Source organism: Camellia sinensis, chromosome 1 (genome assembly GCF_055761805.1).
Source record: "Camellia sinensis isolate YWXY chromosome 1, ASM5576180v1, whole genome shotgun sequence".
Lineage (NCBI taxonomy): Eukaryota > Viridiplantae > Streptophyta > Magnoliopsida > Ericales > Theaceae > Camellia > Camellia sinensis.
Window position 1 is genome coordinate 3,524,106 of NC_138961.1, and position 18,781 is coordinate 3,542,886.

Sequence of the window (18,781 nt, forward strand, 5' to 3'; positions counted from 1 at the left end):
ATTGTTGCTTCCATCCTCAGGATTCATCACGTCGATTGAAGCGAGACCTACAACAGTGGGATGGTTTCAATCAGCTTACACGTGACTTCTGGCTTAAAGGAAAAATTGAAGGTGCCAATTACATATTGCCAACATCTTTGGAAATATTTACTTTGCATCACCATGGTTTGCATGCCTAACAGTAAAGGACAATTGCTTGTGAAATGATGTCAAATAAACAAACTGGGAATGTAGTGGTAATTGGTAATACATAAACCAATAAAAAATAAAGTACATTACCAGCACAACCAATAGCAATTGGACAACAACATAACAACAAACAAATAACTAAATAAATAAACAAGCAAGCCACGACAACTTGCCATTGCGCATCGAATTCGCAATAAATAATAACAAACACAACCATCCTGTTCCATTTGAAAAAAAATACACAACCATCCTACATAATCATCAACAAACATACACAAACATGCAAATAAGTCTTATAAAAACGGGCCAAAAAAAAAAAAAAACCAAAAAAGGAAAAAACACCACATCCATCATGTTTAGTACAAGTCCAACATGAACGTAATTAAAAGTTTTGTAAAGAAAGAGAAGGGAACGCGTCTTTAGCACGACACTGTTATCAAACACGGGGAGCCTCGTTTAGGTTGGCAAATGGCGCCGCCGCACTCGACTACAGTTGTTTCTGTGTCAGCCAGCCTACAATGTGGTTGTCATCAGGCTGACACATCATCACCTTTCGGGAATCTGCGTTTTCCATCAGTGTCGACGCATAATGGAATAACGGTGTACCGAGAAGGGAAAGAATGTTGCTAAGCCTTTGCATGCACTCCGAAATTGTGTACAATGATTCGTTGCCTGTCAGGTGCCTCACCGTAACTTGCTGATTCTAGGTACGCACTACATTTGTAAGATTGTTCATGCTTTCTGCTATAATTGATGCGCCACTTGTTGCTTTCTTCGACTTTCCACAACTTGATGACGGAGTCCGCTTCCTTTTAACGTCAGCCTGAACTGGTTCGATTGAAGAATCTGAATCCACGTCCTTTGCTCGTGCAGTTATTGGATCAACAAATGGCTGGGCGCCGATACTGTCCATAGAATTGGATGAGACATCGGCCGCTTCAACAACTTTCTTTCTCGGGGTCCAATGGTGTTTACCTGTAGCTGAAGCCCCTATAAAGACTGTCTCCGTCAGCTCGCGATGTTCCAAAGTTTTTTTTTCCTGAACTTTGCACAAACCTTGTTTATCTGCAAAATTGGACATTGATAAAAAAAGTATACGTTACATGCAATAGATGAATGTTTGAGTAACAATAGAAATGGAAAATATAAATGACGAAGGGAAAATATGAAACGAAACAAACATACGAAAACTACATTGTACTTACCGATTCCATCTTGTCCTATCACTCATCTGACACTTTTTTGAGACTCATGTATTTGTTCTTCAACTGTTTGAGGCTATGTTTCCGTCCTGTTTTTTTCTCAAATTTCCTTGCCAACGACTTGTACTTTGCTTGGCTGAGGACTAGGAATGGCCAATTTCCTTTTGTTATCTCACTGGCAATTAACTGCAGAAAAATTCTGATGAGTCACTGTCCTAGGAGGCCTTGTGGTTTAACTGCTTGTGTGTCTCTTCCAAACTGCTTGACTTCTCTAGAGCAATGTCTTTGTTTTTCGAAAGGGTACGAGGAGACGTACGTGTAGAAGCAATTTGGACTAACCACGCAGGTCAAGCAACTAATTTACGGGTCAAAATTATCACCATCACAAATTTACTTGTTATAGACATACATATAAGACTATACGACAGTAATGTAAATAGGTTCCCACATGAACAATATATGGCCATTGCACATTAAGCAATTTAAATGGATGCTAAAATTGACAGTATATAACCATTGCAAATTAACTAACATATAGGAACACAAACACATAACATTCATGCATTTCGCTTAAAAACATTGGAATAGAAATAGTACATAAAAATAGTCTTTAATGTCTCACCCAAATTAGTCATGGCACACAAGGCAAACTAAAGGCATAACATTCAACATTCTAACAACCTCCTAAAGTTTCCTTATAATCACCAACTTTGCTTGTTACAGACATACATGTAAGACCGTAGCACAGTAATTTGAAATGGTTTCCACATGAACAGTGTATGGGCATTGCACATTGAAAACAATAACTGGATGTTACGTTGGACAATATATAACCATTGCACATTAACTAACATAGCAATACAGACACATAACATTCATGCAGAACGGATTTAAACATTTGAAGTGAAACAGTACAAAAGACTAGTCATTAATGTCTACTCCAAACTAGTCATGTGTAAACACCCCATTTTTGACAGTCCTCAAGACTTGGACGTCGCCGTTTGAACACTCGGTGATCATTCATGTTCGTGTTCATTTTGAGTTCTCGGAGGTCTCGGCCGGGCGCCCCGCCTCAAGATCTCTTAACTTGATTGTTTTGTGCTTGGTTGTAGACCAAACACTTGTATTTTTGCTTGGGAAGGAAGAGGGCGGCTTGTTGGCCATCCCCTCAACCCACCGGCCAAGGCATGATGCCACCGGCCCTTTTTTCTTGCCATCGGCCAAAGATTGTGGCCGGTCGGCACCTTTGTTGGTCAGTCGGCCACCTTTGTTGGTCAATCGGCCATTTCTGCTGGTCGACCCCTTTCCATCTGCTTTTGGCAGATATTTTATGCCAGCTGTCACAGCTGGTGTCCACTTTACACCCCCTCCATACACGTGTATTGAGGGATTTGCTCCCTTGTGTTAGCTTCTCCAAGAATCTTAGGAATTGAATTCCTATAAGAGGGAAGGCCCTCCTCCCTTCTCAGAGGTTCAGAGAAATTAGGGTTAGAGAGGATAGATATAATATTGTATCTATTTTTCTTGGTTTGGTCTTGTTTTGTGACCTAAAGTGAGTTTTGTCTTACTTTTGCACTAGAACACCTAGCATTACACCACCCTTGGGTTGTTGAGGCCTTAGAAGATTGCTGTTAGGGTTCTTGGACTGGTTTTGACCAAAGAAAGGTGCTGGAGCTTTGTTTCTAAAGAAGGTCTACAAGGGTAAGCATCCTTACTTTAGTTACCCCTTTCTTGCTTAGGCTTTTAGCTATTCTTGCTTATTGTTTTAAGCTTTGACTATAACTGATAAAAGTTCTAATTTTGTGTGCTTTAGAACTTTGTTTAAGGTCACTTTGAGGTTTGGGGTTGTCTCCCCCCTCCAAGGCCTTGTTAGGCCTTGTCTTAGGCCATACCTTTTGGCCATTGTTTTGGTCTTTGCATGACCTCTCTACCACTGAAATCCAGAGGATTGTTAGTGGTGGAGAGGTGGTTTTGAGGTCCAAAATTGGAGAGGGTCATCCCCTCTTCTTGTTGTCTTTAATGCTTGCATAAATGGCTTATGTGGTAGCATGTGTGTTTAGTTTGTTTTAGCTCCATTTCAGTATGTATTAGGCTTTGTTTTGCCATGATACACTTCTGTTTTGAGTTGGTTTAGACATGTCATGTATGCTTCATACACTTATCTTGTAATCCCATGATTTGGCCTTAACATCCATCATGTTGTAACATGTGTTTTTTAGCATGATTTTGCCTCAACTCCATGAAGCTTTTAGCCTTGTTGTAGCATGATTAAGCTATGTTTTTCATTGTTTTGGCCATGCTTGCATTGATTTGTGTAGCTACCATGTATTCTAACTTGTAGGCTTTGAGCATTGAATCCTCTAACATGCTCTATTTGGATCATTTTAGTGGTTTGGCATCACTTATAATGTTATTTCAGTCTATATAGTATGCTTGAATACTTGTACTTATCGCTCCTTTAATGCTTTAAAGAGTTTGTGTTTTATGCCTCATGAATGTGATATTGCGTATGCCGACATGCTTAGGTCATTGGGATGCCATCTACGTGGGTTTTTGGGCTCATTTTGGCATGTTAAAACTCTGTTTTGGGTTGCTTAAATCATGCCATGTTTGGTTGTATTAGGTGTAGGGTAACACCTCTTTGATGGCCTTACATGTCTCATGATTTTGCTCCTTTGTTTTAGCTTGTTTTGGCTTTGGTCATTGCATGTTTTAGGCTTACTTTGCCATGATTTAGGACTGTTTTGGGTTATGCTTGCCATATGCTCTTTGTTTGGTGTAGTATTGGTTCAAGTCCCTTGCCTAGTTTTAAGCCTTAAGCCTTAATCATGCATGCTTGACTTGTTCATGTGATTTGGCATCACTTATAGCATCATTTCAGAGCATATAATGTTGTCACATTTGCACGCTTTTCTTTCCTTTTAAGTGTTCTTGAAAGTTGCCTTTTATGTCTTAGTCTTTAGGTTAATTGGCACGCATGTTTATATGTGCATTTGTCCTCATTCCCATTTCATTTTGGCCACCGATTTGGGCTTATTTGAGAGCTGTCCATTTTGGTTTAAGACCATCCCCGCATGTTGTTGCATGCTTGCCTTGCATGTTGTCGCATACTTGGCCTATTAATATATTGTTGCATGCTTAAGTGGTAGTGCATTTGGCATGCATTCTTTTGGTTTTACATTGCTTAACATGTTGTCACATGTTTCCCTCACATGTTGTTACATGATTGAATAAAGTCACATGCTTGTTTGCATGCTTGTCTTTGCATATTGTTATATGCTAATTGCCTTGTGTAATATTGTGGCTTGTATGCTTATTTTGCACTAGTATGCTCACATGTTTAGGTTGCATAGCACCGAGCATGCATCCCTTGCCTCTTGATCAATCATGATAGAAGTTGGGCCCCTTTACGTGTTATATGCATTTCATTCCATATTGATTTGCACACTTGGCTCCTTTAGCCATCATGCATCGAGATGCGTGATTGGTGGCCCGAGAGTCGAGGGCTATACTCCCTTGAGTCCATAACATGATAAGGAGAGTGGTAGTGCACACATTGCTTTGAAAATGCATTGCCATGCTCTGTTTGTCCTCTGTTGCAGCAAAACAGGTTTCTGCAGGAAGGGATGGTCGACTGACCATATTCAGTGCCGGCCGACTAACCATGGCTGGCCGATGTCCTCATTTGTGGTAGATGATCTTGGCCGACGGACTCTCAGAAGGTCCCCAAGATGATTCAGAAGCATCCTTGAGACTTGTGAAGTTTCCAGAGGTGCAGAGCAATGTAAACAGAGGCAGTGTGAGCATGGCAGTGGATTTTCGAGTAAAGCCATCCGAGCGCGCATGCATCCCTCTTCCTGAGGCTATTTTACTGCTTTCATAGCTTAATTAATTTGTTAATTAGTTCAGTGGTTTTGTAATATCTAATTAGCTAGGATAGTTAATTATTTATTTGGCCTGTATTATTCTTTCGGACCCTCCGTCGAGAGGGCGAATTTTGTAATAAGTGTGCGTGAGTGTGCGAATGTCTTCCAACCTCACGTCTTTCTCCCTTTTATTTACCAACTTTTGATGGTTAGATTAGAGCATATTTCAATTAGCATCCTTATGCTTTGCATGTTTGCATTCATTCATTTGTATTGCATGCACCGGGTTCGGCGCATCATACTAACTTCATTGTATTTAATTCCTATACATGTATCAAGTGTTGCATTCATATGTCATTTTAGATTAGCCGAGCCTATTCTAGTTGCATTTTATATGCGATGCATTAGCCATTTTAACATGGACTTGGATCATACATTGATTACTAACATGCTCTTTGTTTTGGCTCGGAGTACACTGTAAGTATTTATGCTTTAGCATCTTGCATGCGTGTGAGTGTTAATATGATAGCTTGCTTGCCATGAGGCTAACTGCTTAAGTGTTTAACTGCCTAAATGCCTGTGGGTGAATGTTGGATTACTTGAATTGGAACAATTTATTGAAATTCGCATTTTAGCTTACTTCCGAGTAGCAAACTACAAATCATTTTTCAAGCAAACGGATATGCGATACTTTGTTCCAAATTAAGCGATCTAGTCTATACTTGTGTGCTGTGCGCATCACATAGTAATTCTAGGCTAATAAACCGGAATAAGAACATATGTGTTTTCATAAACTAGATATCTTATCTAGTAGTGGCCGATCTTTGATCGGGCGAGCGGGGGTGCTCATAGCTGACCTTCTCCAATCGTACCCAAGTTCCCAAGCCGAGGCAACTTTGGTGATGACGGACACGTGGCCTTAGACAACGAGTCAGGGTTTCCTAAATTTCTCCAAAAATAAAATATTTAGATGGCGACTTTGTATCTGGCAAAGCAGTCCATGTTTGGCACTTCTTTCTAAAAATCAGTTTTTCAAAACGATTTGTCGGATTTGGACTCTTTGGTGATTTATCGATCTTGCATTGCACTTTGTGAGATTAGATTCAGAACCGTGACATTTGAGTCCGAACTATAGTAAGCCCAATGAACAAAACAGGATTCCCTCCCGGGACGTTCGGGGACGTCTACATCATGCAATGCAAGTCAAACTCATTTACATAACAGGCAACATCTGTACGACCTCCTACAATATTCCTTACATACGTAACAACAAAATGACAACGACAATGCATAGCACGTAGACAATGGTTTTAAGGTGACGTAATGACTGTTGAATTTGTATGACATCATCCCACAATTAAATGACAATGTCATTTCTGGATGATGCATAGTCCGTGCTTTGTCGGCGTGGTTCTTCGCACTAACCAATCTAACTAACACACGGTTGATGAGTGCAAATGACGAAGCTATTAGTCAATTGGTTCATAATGAAATGCAGTTATGACTGTTAATGAATTGGGCACTCACCACAAGGCGGAGACATGCAAAGTAGGGATGCCCTGGATTTTTGGTCGAACTGAATATCTTAACAATACAGTGGCCATAGCCACAGCCACAGATCCGACGTGGCCATGTACTGGAAGTGGTAGTAGAGGTAAACGAAGCCATGCTATGTTTGCTGACCGGGCGAAAGACTAACATGTGGGTGGCACATTATTGACAGTTCATGAAAGTGTCATATTGTTAAAAACTGAGGAAAATAAACAGATGTTATTTGAAAATTGGGTTCTACAACAGCAAAAATATACATTGTCAATTATAAATTTCTCCGTATGTGAAATGCGAGCATTTTCCTATAAACCACGAATAACATAAATCATATCTGGAATTCATCTCCATTTCCATTTTTCAATTAATGTACAACTCATTACATTTGTTCTATCCTTCTAAAGAAAGATACAAATAACCAAATTCCATGTGTTAAATCATAGGTGTACCGTTCCTCTTGCGGTAAAATTTGTCATGTTAAGTGAGGGGTCCTACAGTTTGTATTTCATAAAACAGAAATTACACATAATTTAAAACCCTTATTGAAACCATGAGAGTTTTTGTGAAGAGATAAATACATAATTCGACAATCGAAAAGCTAACCCAACATTTCCACGGAGCAGAGTCAGAAATAACGTAATCCAAAAGTTCCAAGCGAAATATGTAATTACAGAAATTTCATTGAAGATGTTAACAAAAAAGAAAATTTTGTGACATGGTAAAAAAAAAAAAAAAACAAGAGCAGAATAAAATGGTGGAAATTTAATTTAATTTCATGTTGGCAAAAAAATGAAACAGAACCTTAGTTACAAATTTTTTTTAATTCATGTTGGCAAAAAACAGAAACAATTGAGAAGGCCAAAAAAAAAAAAATAATAATTCATGTTCGCAAAAAAATAAAAATAAATTATGGTGTTACTTACAATCCTACAAAAATTACTTTTGGCAAAAAATTAATTCCTATTCAGTGTTGTTCATTAATGTTGAAAGAGTTAATTTTTACTAGGAATTATACCAATTTCACAACATAGAAATAAAATTAATTCATGAAATTCGCAACATTGTAACAGGAATTATACCAATTGCACAAAAAAAAAAAAAAAAAAAACATGAACCTCACCACATCAGAAGATCAGTTTTTCTTAAAAAAAAAAAAAAAAAAAGTTGGAAAGAAAAAAAAAAACCTTCATATACAGAACCTGATGATGCACAAAAAATTGACCATTCCACAAATAATTCAGATCTTCAGTTTCACAAAAGAAAAACACAACTTGAACCTCAGATTCACAACCAAAGCATTTGTTCAATCAGTTATATGCCAATGCTCAAAATTTCTAGTTTACAAAAAAAAAAAAAAAAAAATGGAGGTGAAGGAAGGTTTTTGCCGATAGATCAGTGGGTTTCCCACATGCCACACACAAAATAAACATAAAAAAATGGAGGAAAATAACATAACAATGGCTTTCAGAGATGATGGTTGAAGGCACACAGATTCACACACAAAAAAACAATGGTAATACAGAAAACCAACCACTACTTGACGGTTGGTGGTGTTTGGGCCAATGAATTATGCTTCGACGTCGCAGATGTGTACCTGGGCGGCGTTCAGCTCAGTTGAGATCTTCGTGAGTCTTTTGCGATGCCAATGATGTGTAGTACGGTGGCAATCGACTTTGGCAAGCTTCACAAGATGGCTTCCTGTCGCAGCATTGGCGATTCACCTTTCACCGTCGGCGATTTGCCTTTTTCAATTCAGCATGTGGTGGTATATTCATCATGGCATGGGTTCTATGTAAGCACGTGAAGGTGATTTGAACGGTAGTGGCTAAATTAGCCTTTTTTGGATGGTAATGACTAAATTAGTCCAAAATTGTCTTCCCAAACGGACGCTTAATGAGTCCAAATGGAGTCTAATGTTAAGATTTAATAGAATAAAAAAATTTATCTTAATTTTTTTGCCCTACCTCTTTATCATATTTTAATCGAATAATTTTACTTTAATTTTGTTTGTCCTAATTTTTTTGCCCTCTCTCTTTATCATAATTTAATTAAATAATTTTGCCTTAATTTTTTATCCCAATTTATTTTCAATACTTTGTATTTTGTTATGAAAAAATAATTTTCTAGTTAAAAATACAGACAGTGAGAATTGCAAAATTTTGTAGTTTTGTAGATATGTTTACACTTTTCTATAAGACTGTAGCCTTTTCTTTTCTCTTTTTTAAAATTTAAAAAAAAAAAACATTGACAAATTGAAAAGCAACAAACCCTTAGAAATTACTGATCCAAGATTACCACCATTGCCACGAAGTGAAATTGCGTTTTGATAAATTGCAAGCGAGTAAATTGATAATTTTTGTAGTTTTGAATTGCAAATTGATAATTTTAATAGTTTTGAAATTACAAATTTATGCAGTTTGATGAGTAATAAATTTAAATTCTAAATTTTTATAATTTTGTGAATTGAAAATTATTTATTTTGTATGATAAAGAGTTTTTTTTTTTTTTTTTTTTTCCTTCATGTTTTGTGGTGTTAGAGGATGTAGTTAAATTTTGTTATGTTTTCGCTTTATTTTCTCCCCTTCTTTTTTTTTTTTCCTGGTCATGTTGTGGACATTCCAATGAATCTTCAAAAATGTTTTTGACGTCCAGTGACTTTCAAACAATGGTCTGACGGTGATGAGATATAACAGCGCCTTTAAATTTAAATAAATATATATATATATATATATATATATATTTGTAACGATTAAGAATATATAAGACAAATTGATACAAGTGATTTGTTTTAAGGTTAGGAAAGTTTTAAATCGTTGAAATAGGACCTTCCCATTAGTACTCCATAAAACAGCGACCTTCTATATTCATCCTCCCCTAATTCAGTATTGGTTTCATTTAATATTTAAATAAATTTAAAATAGTTTCTATATCGATTGTGGTTTTTGGTTTGATTACAATTAAATCCGTTATATCTTCTTTATTTATTTTTTTAAAGATTGTTAGTGTCGGTCATTTTTTGTGTGTATTTTTTGGACTTGGATTTTTTTTGCCAAGTCTATGCCCTGATTTTATTTATTTATTCTTATAAGGGATATTTACTAATAAATCTCATTTTATAAATAAATATTTCAATTATTCTCAAATTTTTTCTATCGATATGTCATGTTCTATTAGTGGAGAGTTTCTTTCCGTGCGGTCCTATTTTTTATTTCGATAGTATTTTGATTGGCAACTATATCCTTTTATTAATGTGACAGGTATAATGTAATACTCCAAGGCCCCGTTTGTTTCGTTGGATATAAAATGGAGGATATAATATGATGTGGGATTTAGTCAGGATATATAATGAATAGGATATAAGTATTGGATAGTATATCCCCCAAGTCATGTTTGTTGACTTGATATATAAGATTGGATATATGTTATGTATGTTTGTTTTACAAAATATATTGTGGGATATAACAAGTAATTTCCAAGATTGCCCTCATAATATTATATTATATTAAATTAAATTAAATAATATTATATTATATTAAATTCAAAATTTATATTAAATTAAATTCAATAATATTATATTAAATTAAATTAAATTAAATAATATTATATTATATTATATTAAATTCAAAATTTGGTTTAAATTAAATAATATTATATTAAATTAAATTAAATTCAATAATATTTATATTAAATTAAATTCAATAATTATATTATATTAAATTCAAAATTTTATATTAAATTATATTATATTAAATTCAATTCAATAATATTATATTAACTTAAATTAAATTAAATAATATTATATTATATTCAAAATTTGTGTTAAATTAAATAATATTATATTAAAGTAAATTAAATTCAATAATATTTATATTAAATTAAATTCAATAATTATATTATATTAAATTAAATAATATTATATTATATTAAATTCAAAATTTTATATTAAATTATATTAAAGTAAATTAAATTCAATAATATTATATTATATTAAATTCAAAATTTGTATTAAATTATATTATATTAAATTAAATTAAATTAAATAATATAATATTATATTATATTAAATTCAATAATATTTATAATATATTAAATTCAATAATATTAAATTAAATTCAATAATTATATTATATTAAATTCAAAAAAATATATTAAGTTATATTATGTTAGATAGAAAAAAGGGTAAATTGGACTTTTTACATCATATCCCCACCAAGGGGATATGATATAATGGGGGGGGGTGTGGTATTGTATATCCTCCACTTTTGGGGGATATACAATCCCACCGGATATTATATCCCCTTCAAAAAAAAATTGCAAACATGGGATATATGGACCCCACCGGATATAATATCCAATCCCAATCTTTATATCCCCCAATCAAACAGGGCCCAATGTGATAGGTATTAATGTGATACTCCAACGACGTGACACTCCAAAAAAATTGAAAACTTCTTAGTGAACTTTTTCCAAATGTAACAATATGACAGGTATGATGTAACACTTCAAAACTTTTACTCTAAAAAAATTAAAAATTACTTAGTGTACTTTTTTTTAAATGTGACAACGTGAGGGTTATGATGTGACACTCAAAAAAAAAAAAAAACTACTCAGTATACTTTTCTCAAACGTAATAATGTGATGGCTATGATGCGACACTCTAAAAAAATTAAAAACTCTTTAGTGTATTTTTTCCAAATGTGACACTCCAATGTGACAGTATGATGTGATACTAAAAAACTCCTTAGTATATTTTTTTTAATATGATACTTAAATGTGACGGATAAATGAGTCATTACACATTTAAAATGACTAAATAGATCACAAGAAAAAATATGAAATTATATAAATTACAAATCTAAAATATAAGACTTATTGATCAATCTCTCAAGATTTATTATTATTTTTTAATTTGTTCTCGACCCATGAGGGGCTTGGACAACATTCAGGCCAAGTTTGGCTAACAAAAAAAAGTGCACTTATTTCATCTTTTTATCTTTTTTGGGTCACATCAATCAACATTTTCTCTCTACTTTTTCTACACATAATACAAAAAAAGTCAAAAAGTACACTTATTTAGTCTTCCCAAACTTCAATTTCGTAATTTGCAACATAAGTCTGACCCATCGATACCCACCTGTGACTCATATCCGAAAGCTACAAGAATATCAACTGAAATATCTTCAGAGTGTCTCCCCTCTCTAGGGTTGCAAATAAACAGAATCGTTCATGAATAGACTCAAACTTGATTTGATAAGAACTCATTCGAATTCGGTTCATTAAATTTTTATTATGTTCAAACTCGAATTCGAATTCATTAAAAGCTTAATAAACAAATCCAAACAAACTATAACTTGACTTGTTAGTTAGGCTTGTATAATATTTATTTAAATAATAAAATAAATATATTATTTATATATGAAATAACGTAAAAATATGTATAAACAATAAGATAAATATGTTATTTATATATTTAAATAATAGCTAACTATATATAATATATTTATATAATAATAGTGGCAGTTATTATTACTATGGTAAAATATTGATTTTTCTTGTAGTACGTTTTTATATATTGTATATATAATTGTATCATCAAAATTTCAATTATAATTTTAGTCTCAAATGTAAGTATAAATTTATAATTTTTTTTGCTCATTAAGACTTGTGAATAGATTCAAGCTCGAGTCAAGGCTAATTCAACTTGGCTCAAGCTGAGTTCCATAAATTTTTATTGAATTCGAACTCAAGTTCAACCTCGTTAAAATCTTAGTAAACAAGTCTTAATATACTAAAACTCGACTCGATTGCAACCCTCCCTCTCTCCCTTCTCTTTCTCTCTCACATAAATTTTATAAAAATTTTAAAAGAAAATTTAATATTAAATATCTCATAACGTTTTTTAATAATATATATCAATTTTTTTTGATAGTGTGATTAAAGTATTAAAATTAATATCTTATTTATTAATAAGTAAGATTTTATTTATTTATTAATAATTTGAACGTGTGTATTTAAAACAAAAAATAAATAAAATAGTAATAGTAATAGTCTTAAATTTTAAAGGTGATCGTTATTCTCACTCTATTTTGCTCTAAGTACATTCCTTTTTTTGTCCTTATTATATATAGCAAGGAGTGTATTTGGAATAAAATGGAGTGAGAATAGTAACGATGCATAATAAGAACAAAGAAAATAATGTATTTGAAACAAAGTGGAGTGGAAATAGCGACTCTAATTTTAAAATGTGTCGAAATGATGAATAACAGTTTTATTAATAAATAGTAATAGTAATTGTTTATTAATAATCTTGGTAATGCATCTTTTGTACAGGGCGGCCTAATATGGGATCCTAGGCAAATTTCTCAAATTAGGATATTTTCACTTATTTAAAATAATAATAATTCGTAAAATGTTTACTCATAATTATATATATTCTAATACACACAAAATTTATTTGTGTATATAATTATTAAAATTTAATTACATAAATTAAGAATAACTCAAAAAGATAAAAATTAGTCATGTTCTATAATTTTTCTACTTCTTACTTCTTTTTTCTTTAATGCAAAACTACAATATCTAGCAAGCATGATTATATATCAATCATATTTCAATTTACAATTCATAAAATCCAACCTACAGACGTAAATTATGTGAGAATGGCTCCTCTCTAAACCACTACACTTCATATTTTATCATACTTTATTTTATGAGGCTCATTCTGGGCCTATAATGATAATTCAAACCATTAAATTTGTAAATCTTTTAGTAAAATTTGTTTGTCCAAAAAGTCAATTTCATACAAAATCAATGAATAGATAGAAAAAAAATCACATTTTATTTTATAAAATAGGTGGTTTAAATTTAAACTCACAGTTACTGTCCATTTTAAAAAATAAAATATAATTTGTTCACGTGTCTCGTGATACCCAATGAAATTAATTTTTTGTATGAACAGCTTTTACTATGAGATTTATAAGATGAACTGATGGGTCGTTTCACACACCAAAAATAAACACTAAATTATACCAAATTCTTTAGAATAGTACTAAGTCCAGGTATCGATCCATAAGGACAAACGAGAAATCAAACTAATTTAATTGTGAAATTCATAAACTAATTTTGATGAAAGAGATGGTTGTTCATAACCTAATGATAATTAAATTAAACAAAGCAAATAAACTAGCAATTATAAATAAAGATTAAATTACTGATTTTGGAAAAAAACCTAGGATAATGAATTCACCACTAGTTATATAAACATGGTTTCAATTTGAAAATCAATTATGTTAAATAATACTTCGCAACAACAAATTCAAAGTATTGATCAAGAAAATTAAAACATTCAATGTATAGGCACGAGCCATCTTAAATAGTATGAGTTGTTCGCTCTAAATTAGGGTAGTTACACGACTCGTCCCTCGTAGTATGGCTCGTTTCATACCTTGAACATGAAAGCACAGAAAACCATTGCATGTGAAGTATTCAACAATTAAAAAAAGAAGAATACTTGAAGAAATAATGGAAAATTATGTTTGAAAACTTTTTGAGAATCATACAGTTGTTCAAATCATTACATAAAAGAAAACCTATTTACTTGGCTAAGGTTTCATCAAAACCCTAGCAATAGGAGCGTAGCTACTCATGGAGGAGTGAGAAGAAGTAGAAGAAGAAGAAGTCTCCATAAAATTATCCTTGAAGCTTGACAATCCCCTCTCTTCAAACCCTAGCCTCTCCTTTTCCTTCAAATATTTTCAGCACCCTAAGAGCAGCCTCTTTTTTTCCTTTTATTCATAACAGAACAGACTGAAATTTCTGCAGATGGGCCACTCGAGCAGCCCTAATTTCTGGTCGAGCGGTGGTGGGCCGCACGTGCGGTGGATCCTGGCCGTACGTGTGGTAAGGTGGCAGGCTAGGAATTGTCACTACTAGCACAGAGAATTTACTTTTGCGCCACTTTTTGCTTGAATTTGCGTGTTGCCTACCAAATCTGTACAAGTGTACAAAACACATTATCTCTCCCAAACAAACAAAATTCAAAGACTATAAATGTAACTTAAGCAGCCTCAATGTGATACTTTTTGGCCTACATCACATCTCCCAACTTACATTTGCTAGTCCTCGAACAAAACAATAGAAATAACGAAAATAAAATACTCTAAGCCACTTTCGTGGAGATCACGATTGCATTTAACATATGCAACAAACCTTTAAACCACAAAGTTACCCCAAGTGAATGAGTATAATCTTGTGAGGGTTTCCAGAAATGATATGCACAAACATTAACATATTCACATTTGCCTAACACAAAAAGTAATCACATTACTCCAACTATCAATTAACTTATGTGCCAACTACAGTATGATATTAAGAAATGATGAGTCATTGCAAGCACAATGGACAAGCATGAAGGAATCTATTGAGCAAGAACCACAATTCAATATTACAAAAGTTAAGTCCCCTGTACTTGCAAATGCTAGTAAACACATCATCAGTGCCCTTGGTGTAAAGTGCAGTCTACATCCACTATAATAGCTCAGTGTAACTCATAATAACACTCAACATATACAGAAAAACTAAACTTTTACAACCAAGATTCTCAGATTTTTCTCTTTTTTTTATTTTTTTTTTAGATTGTGCAATGTCCTAATCCATTAAGCTTTCTAATCAACCCATGTAGCAAGCATTAGGCCAATGACTCCCAAACCAGACGGTTTTAAGGCATTAGGTGTGAAGAAACCCCAACAGGCTTAATCACTCGAGCTGAAAAGGCTACGGATCCGAACAAGTCATTATTTTTTCTTAACTGTGCAATGTCTAGGTCCCTTAAGCTTTTTAATTAACCCATGTAGCAAGTATTGAGCCAATAACTCCCAAGCTAGATGGTTTTAGGGCACTAGGTGTAAAGACACCCATACGGGCTTAATAACTCGAGTTAAAGAGGCTACGAACCCAAACAAGTCAAGGTTTTTCTAATTTTTTATTTATTTATTTATGTTTTTTTGAGAATCAAGGCTACTCATTTATTCTTTTCTGTAACACTAACAATTATCAATGATGTACACCAGGGATTAGAATAGAGAGGTCACCGCTATGAAAGTGTGTTCATGTGAATTAAGGCATACTCATGACAAGTATACTAGTACTACAAACACAAACAACTCTCCTATTGCAAACATCACATGCGAGTATTTATCCAATAAACCCTTTTCATACAAGCCCACTATGTTCCTCAATTAACATATGCTTATATCACCATCATACTGGCAAAAAGTGAACATCAAGTGAAGTGCTGTAATCAAGTGCAGTAAGTACAAACATGAATTGTTTTTATAAATACCCTCACCCCCCAACTGGAATACAACATTATCCTCAATGTAAGCAACTGTAAAGTAGATAGTAAAATGAGAGAGAGAGGATCTTACCATACGGCGTAGGCGCACATCCAGTGAGGTAGGGACGAACCAAACACACACACATACACACATTGTTTTTGTTTTTTGACTGTACTGTATAAAAGGAAAAGAAAAATAAAATAAAATAAAACAAAACAAAAATAAATAAAGAAATAAAACAAAGAAAATAAACCGTATATCACTGATTTGGATCTGACGATGGTAGAAAGTGCTGCTCAAATAAGGCATGCATCAGCATTCGAGTCTCGAATGTCTCATTATGAACCCTAGCGCCAAGCTTATACTCGAGCTGACGGGCATTAACTTGGTCAAATGTCGTATGTGAGTAATCCCGATATGCCTGATAGTTTGTCCAGAGATCAACCACAAATTGCTGAATGGCAGCTTGATTATCCAATATAGCCTGATATTGCATGCGCGTCATACGGAATGGCGGTGGCTCTTCCTTGAGAACCACATCAAGGAAGAGGAGGCGGCGTGGTAAGTTAGCCTGACGGATGTTGATGCAATTGTCATCATCCTGTCGCCCCTCATAGAATTTGGTCACTAATGCCGGGACTATGAGTTCCGAGTGAACACCGAGAACTGCTCTGCATTGATAGTGTCCATGGAGCAGTCTAGAACCTTAGCAATGGAAGCTGGTGTGACCGTTAACTTCACCCCATCAACATTGGAAAGAAGGGCTCTCAGGGCCTCGTCACTGATATATATATTTTGATAAAATACTCGCACAATGCAAGGATAGGCGGGTTCAGTGACGTTGCAGACGTCTAGTAGACCTCGGTCTTCAACTTGTTTCACACTCTACATAGTGGGTTGGTGGCATCGGAAGAAGGCCACGTCAAAGGGTGTGTCTGAGGCAATTTATTTGTTGGCCTAGATGTCGGTTGGCACGTCCCTAACTGTTATGTTGGCATTGTGAGGCCGTTTGGGTGCTCAACGGGACGATGTAGCCATATCTGCACAAAACAATACAACCAACACAACAAAAAACGTGGAACTATTATATCAGCACTCATCAAATATCGCATGCATGCACGAATCGCTCAAATCCTCCTTATCATCACACCACCGGACTTCTGATGTTGTTGTTGTTTTTTTTTTTTTTTTTTTTTTTTGGAATACTACCCTAAATTAACTTAGACAAGGTTAGCATGAAAAAAATTCACAAACGAAAACATGAAATACAAGGAATAAATAAATAAGTTAGTAGAGAAAAAGAAAAGAAAAGAAAAGAAAATAAAATAAAAATACAGAAAATAAAAGCAAAAATAAGAACTAAACCACTAACCAATTAAATTAACAATTAAATTGAAGTTAAAAAAAATAAGAATCACTAACCAAACAACTACATTAAACAAAAATAGGCAACCACAAGCTATATTATTATTATTAGTAGTGTTATTTTATTTTATTTTATTTGTTTTTTTTTGGGGCCGCACATGCACCAGAGATGGCCGCACATGCGGTGGTTAGTTTCTTTGATGCCCGAAAAATATATGTATGTATGTATATATATATATATATATAAATTTGTTTTTTAAAGGTGGGCTGCACGTGTAGCTATCGATTTCTGGGTTCAAACTATTTTTTTTTTTTTCATATGTAAGGATGATGATGATGAACAATGCTAAAAAACTACCATTAAACTACCAATGTACTGATATTACAAGTGAAAACTAAGAAATGTAAACAAAAAAAGGGTGATTACCTTGAAAAGTAGGAAGGAAAAAAAGTGAAGAGGAGAAGATGTAAGATCCGCCGGAAAAAATGGTTGCCGGAAGGTCACCAGTCGGAGAATATGGTGATGCTTCAGTGGAAACGTGGTGGTGAGAAAAGGTTGAGTGAAGGTTGAAGGGCTGGTGATGGTGGGGTTTGATGGGTTTGTGAGTTTGTGGGTTAGAGAGAGAGAGAGAGCAAAGAAGATGATGAGAGGTAGAGAGAAAAAGTATCTAGAAAGTGGTGGTCAAGGTGGGTCTAGGGCTTGGCTTAAAGAAATCATTTTTTTTAAAGAAATAAAATAAGTAAATAAAAATAAATAAATAAATAAAAATTGCACAAATTTTTTTTTTTAACAGATCGCTCGTGCGCCCATGTGGGCCGCACGTGCGGTGAATTATGAGCCGCACTATCGACGAAATTAGGCCGCTCCAGCGATTGTGAAAGAGAGGTTTTGGCCTTGAGCTGTTCGTGCGGTCTGAACCTTCGCTCGAGCACCCATTTTTTTTTTTTGGATGGACTGCTTGTGCGCTCATTTGGGCTGCACGTGCAATGAATATTGGGCCGCTCGTGCGTCAATTTTTGGGATTGACCACTCCTGCGCCTATATGGGTTGCACATGCGGTCTGCTTCTTATATATATATATATATATATTTTACAAACCCGATTACAACCCAAAAAAAATAAAACCATTTCTATCTTCATTGCACATTTGAAATAAAAATAGCACTTCGAAAACATCTAAATGCTCAACAAAGGTATAATCTTCACGCGAAAACCACGGCTACTACCTTTCTCCCTAACAATGTTTGTAACTTTCCCTATTCTCTAACAGGGTGA

General features: G+C 34.1%; 1 long non-coding RNA gene across 4 annotated transcripts; it reads right to left on the bottom strand.

The window, feature by feature from the left end:
• Nucleotides 1-387: 387 nt before the first annotated feature.
• LOC114306786 (uncharacterized) lies at nt 388-8,574 on the bottom strand. 4 transcript variants are annotated; one of them, XR_003644826.2, is made up of 3 exons: nt 8,400-8,574; nt 1,395-1,577; nt 388-1,254 (listed from the first exon to the last, which is right to left on the bottom strand). It is a non-coding gene; the product is annotated as an uncharacterized LOC114306786 (long non-coding RNA). The 4 variants fall into 4 exon arrangements; XR_003644825.2 differs by having other exon boundaries at nt 1,395-1,746; nt 8,400-8,570; XR_003644827.2 differs by having other exon boundaries at nt 1,395-1,746; nt 8,337-8,570.
• Nucleotides 8,575-18,781: the final 10,207 nt, after the last annotated feature.